Below are 5,500 nucleotides of genomic sequence, written 5' to 3'. Positions count from 1 at the left end.
TCTGGTGGCTAGATGACTGGGTCAGAGCATCTTCAAAATTGCAAGTCTTGTGGGGTGTTCCTGGTATGCAGTGGATAGTACTTACCAAAAGTGGTCCAAGGACATACAACTGGTGAACCAACCACAGGGTCATGGGTGCCCAAGGCTCACTGATGCACACAGAATGCAAGTGTTAGCCCATCTGGTCCAATCCCACAAAAGACCTACTGTAGCACAAATTGCTGAAAAAGCTCATGCTGGTTATGAGTACACACATGGGGTTGCATAGTTGTTGACTGGTCAGAGTGCCCATGCTGACTCCTGTCCACCATGAAAACTACCTACAATGGGCACATTGGAAGAACCCCTTTAAGAAGGTGGCCTGGTCTGATGAATCATGTTTTCTTTTACATCATGTGGATGCCCAGGTCCATGTGCATCACTTATCTGGGGAAGAGATGGCACCAGGATGCACTATGGGAAGAAGGCAAGCTGTCGGAGGCAGTATGATGTTTTGGGCAATGATAATGCACCCTGCCCTACTGTCAAAATTGTTCAGCAATGGCTTGAGGAATATGACAGAGTTCAAGGTGTTGACTTGGCCTCCAAATTCCCCAGATCTCAATATGATCAACTATCTGTGGGATGTACTGGACAAACAAGTCCGATCTATGGAGGACCCACCTCACAAATTACAGGACTTAAAAGATCTGCTGCTAATGCCTTGGTGCCAGATACCACAGGATGCCTTCAGAGGTCTTGTGGAGTTCATGCCTCGATGGGTCAGGGTGTTTTGATGGCACACAGGGGACCTGTACAATATTAGGCAAGTGGATTTAATGTTATGGCTGATTGGTATATTGAAGTATTGGGTACATTTACTGTACATATTTTCAGCATATGACCTGAGTATTCATATATTATACACTATTTCACTGAGATCAGCGTCTTTGTCGCTGTTGGCTTGAAAATCCAAGTTGTAGGTTGAATTCACTTGTCCTTCAAAATTATCTTCTGTTTGGTCATCTGAATTAGTCTTTTCAACATTGATCCCACACAGGATTCAGTGATTATGTGCTGTCATGATGATGTAGATGATGATGATGTCACAAATAAACATTTTTTCTTGGTTAAGTAAGGAATAAAACCTCAGAGGGTGTGCTCGTTTAGAAAAATAATCAACAACAGGCCTGATATGAAGTGGAGTTGTTGTCATCACTTCAAAGTTGATTATTTGCCAATAGCATCACATCATGAAGTGGTTTCCTTCTCTTATACCACAGCAATTTGCCAAAGATTATAGTTTTTATTCATTATAGAATGACATGTCATACATTTTATTCATTTACAGTTATGTTTAATGTTGTGGAATTTCAGTGAAGTAAGTTTGTTTCTGCAGTACATTATAACAACTTTTAAATAATTGCTCCCTCACCAGCCTCTCTTTTTTCACATTACTAAGACAAAAAAAATGCAACTTGTCATGTTACAGAGAAACCACAAAGCCCTCCATCCTGAAATCTTTCCTGTGTCGTAAAACTTCAACACACCGCTTTACCTCTGATTGTGAGTAAAGTGTTGATACTGGAAACTCCTTCCAAAACTGTGAAAAAGATCTTAGTGCATAAAAATTTACCATATCAACAATTGCACCTTGTACAGTATGTGGTGTGTCCCATATAGTCCCTGTGTAAGTTGCTACTATAGAAATGATAACATACTACAGTAGAATGAGTGTTACAACCCCGTTTCCAAAAAAAGTTGTGACACTGTGGAAACTGAAAATAAAAACAGAATGTGATGATTTGCAAATCAAGTAAACCCTGTATTTCATTGAAATATAGTACAAAGAAAACATATTAAATGCTGAAACTCATAAATTTTATTGGGTTTTTTTAAAAAATATGCTCATTTTGAATTTGATGTCAGTAACGCATTTCAAAAAAGTTGGGACAGGGGCATGTTTACCACTGTTTTGATTCAACTCTACTTTTAACAACACTTTGTAAACATTTGGGAACTGAGGAGACCAATTGCTGCAGTTTTGAAAAAGAAATGTTGTCCCATTCTTGCCTGATTTACAATATCAGTTGCTCAACAGTTCAGGGTCTCCTTTGTTGTATTATTCATTTCAGAATGCACCAAATGTTTTAAATGAGAGACAGGTCTGGACTGCTGGCAGGCCAATTTATCACCTGGGCTCTCTTACTATGGAGCCATGCAGTTTTAATATGTCCAGAAAGCAGTTTGGCATTGTCTTGCTAAAGACCTTCCCTGAAAAAGATTTTGTCTGGATGGCAGTATACTGCTCTGAAATGTGTATATATTTCATTGAAATAGTAGAAAATAGTACAAAGTCAACATACCAAATGTTGAAAGTAAGAAATTGTATTCTTTTCTGAAAAATATATATGCTCATTTTGAATTTGTCAACAGCGCATTTCAAAAAAGATGGGATATCGGCAACAAAAGACTTGAAAAGTTGTGTAATACAAAAAAAAACTAATTAGGCTAGAGAGGCTGAGTCTCTCAGAAGTAAAGTGTCATATTCACATGCGTTTGTACGTAGTGCACGCAGTGGCGTGCCTCAAACTGCTACTCGCATACATGCATGCAGTGCTGTTAGGACTAATTACCATGCACCTGTTCTGGATTAGAGCACAATTACAGCATATGATTATAAGGACTCACAACACAGACTTTGCGAAGTATAAGCGCTGTACCTTGTGTTTCACGTTACCAAGCTTTTGTTCTATGTTTAGCTATTCTGGTTCTTGACTTTGTTTCTGTTTTCTTGACTAAGTTTTGTCTCTACCCTGGATATTTTGCTTGACCACTGCTTGTTTCTTGACACTGATTTTGCATTACGATTTGGATCTGTTTGCCAGCGTGTTTTTAAATAAAACTCCTCCAGAGATTAGATCTGTCCATCATCTCCATTACATGACATGAAATTGGGAGGGGTTCACCACTCTGTGAAAGACTGTGTGGGAAAAATAGTGCAACGATTTAAGGATAATATTCCTCAATATAAAATTGCAAAGAATGTGGGGATCACATCATCTACGAGCCATAATATCATTAAAAGATTCAAAGAATCTGAAGAAATCTCTGTACACAAGGGACAAGGCTGAAAACCAACATTGGATGCCTGTGATCTTCAGGCCCTCAGGCAGCATTGCATTAAAAACAGGCATGATTCTGTTGTGGAAATCGCTGCATGGGCTCAGGAACACAACTGAAAACTATTGCCTGTGAACATGGTTCATCACTGCATCTACAAATATTAAAACCAGATATAAACAACATCCAGAAACATGGCTGCCTTCTTTGGGCTCAAGCTCATTTATAATGGACTGAGGCGAAGTAGAAAACTGTCCTGTGGTCTGATGAATTGAAATTTTAAATTATTTTTGGAAATCATGGACAATGTGTCATCTGGGCTAAAGAGGAAAAGGACCATCTGACTTGTTATCAGCTCACAGTTCAAAAGCCAGCAACTGTGATGGTATGGGGAGCATTAGTGCACAAGGCATGGGTAGCTTGCAGTGGCGGCTGCTGGTTTTTAAAACAGGGGAAGCCCATTTTACGCATTCATCGTAAAACCTGTAGGCCGGATATCAAAACATAGAAAGGTGTGCCCCATTAGCATAGTGAACTAGTGGCAGAAAGTATTTTTGCTTGTACATTTCATGTTATAGTCTGGCTTGCCAGGCTAGTGCCTCATATCCTTAATCAAAAATATCAAACATCCCAAAATCACTGGCTATTCAACGAAGAGCCTTGAACATCATACCCTGATATGCAACACAGAGTCTTTAACACAACACCCAGCTGTGCAACACATCCTTGAACATCTTCTGCAACACAGTCTGGAAATATTATGTTATGCAAGTTATTCTTTTAATGAGAATTCAACGTCGTAGATGCCACAGTTTGGGGAGAGAATTTTAGGGGAAGCTCGGCTTCCCTTGTTGTCTCTGAGAAATTGCCCCTGGTAGCTTGCATATCTGGAAAGGCACCATTCATGCTGAATGCTTTATACAGGTTTTGGAGCAACATGCTGCCATCCAGCTGACATATTTTTAAGGGAAGGTCTTGCTTATTTCAGCAAGACAATACCAAACCACTTTCTGCACACATTAAAACTGCATGGTTTCATAGTAAGAGTCCAGGTGCTAAACTGGCCTGCCTGCAGTCCAGACCTGTCACCCATTAAAAAATTTGTCGCATTCTGAAATGAATAATACAACAAAGGAGACCTCGGACCGTTGAGCAAGTGAAATTGTATATCAGGCAAGAATGAGCCAACATTTCACTTTCAAAACTACAGCAATTGGTTTCCTCAGTTTCCAAAAATTTACAGAGTGTTGTTAAAAGTAGAGATGATACAACAGTGGTAAACATGCCCCTGTCCAAACTTTTTTGAAAGGTATTACTGGCATAAAATTCAAAATAAGCATATATTTAAAAAAAAAAACAATAAAATTTCTGAGTTTCAGCATTTAATATGTTGTCTTTGTACTATATTCAATGAAATATAGGGTTTCCATGATTTGCAAAAATCAGTAAAAATGAAATATAGAGTTTCCATGATTTTTCAAAAATCAGTAAAATTTCTCAGTTTCAGCATTTGATATGTTGTCTTTATACTATTTTCAATGAAATACAGTGGTGCTTGAAAGTTTGTGAACCCTTTAGAATTTTCTATATTTCTGCATAAATATGACCCAAAATATCATCAGATTTTCACACAAGTCCTAAAAGTAGATAAAGAGAACCCAGTTAAACAAATGAGACAAAAATATTATACTTGCTCGTTTATTTATTGAGGAAAATGATCCAATATTACATATCTGTGAGTGGCAAAAGTATGTGAACCTCTAGGATTAGCAGTTAATTTGAAGGTGAAATTAGAGTCAGGTGTTTTCAATCAATGGGATGACAATCAGGTGTGAGTGGGCACCCTGTTTTATTTAAAGAACAGGGATCTATCAAAGTCTGATCTTCACAACACATGTTTGTGGAAGTGTATCATGGCACGAACAAAGGAGATTTCTGAGGACCTCAGAAAAAGCGTTGTTGATACTCATCAAGCTGGCAAAGGTTACAAAACCATCTCTAAAGAGTTTGGACTCCACCAATCCACAGTCAGACAGATTGTGTACAAATGGAGGAAATTCAAGACTGTTGTTACCCTCCCCAGGAGTTGTCGACCAACAAAGATCACTCCAAGAGCAAGGCGTGTAATAGTTGGCGAGATCACAAATGACCCCAGGGTAACTTCTAAGCAACTGAAGGCCTCTCTCACATTGGCTAATGTTAATGTTCATGAGTCCACCATCAGGAGAACACTGAACAATAAGGGTGTGCATGGCAGGGTTGCAAGGAGAAAGCCACTGCTCTCCAAAAAGAACATTGCTGCTCGTCTGCAGTTTGCTGAAGATCACGTGGACAAGCCAGAAGGCTATTGGAAAAATGCTGCACAAGGGGGTCACACCAGATACTGAAAGAAAAGGTT

The sequence above is a fragment of the Neoarius graeffei genome, chromosome 18 (genome assembly GCF_027579695.1).
Source record: "Neoarius graeffei isolate fNeoGra1 chromosome 18, fNeoGra1.pri, whole genome shotgun sequence".
NCBI lineage: Eukaryota > Metazoa > Chordata > Actinopteri > Siluriformes > Ariidae > Neoarius > Neoarius graeffei.
Note: the sequence above shows the minus strand (reverse complement) of the source record.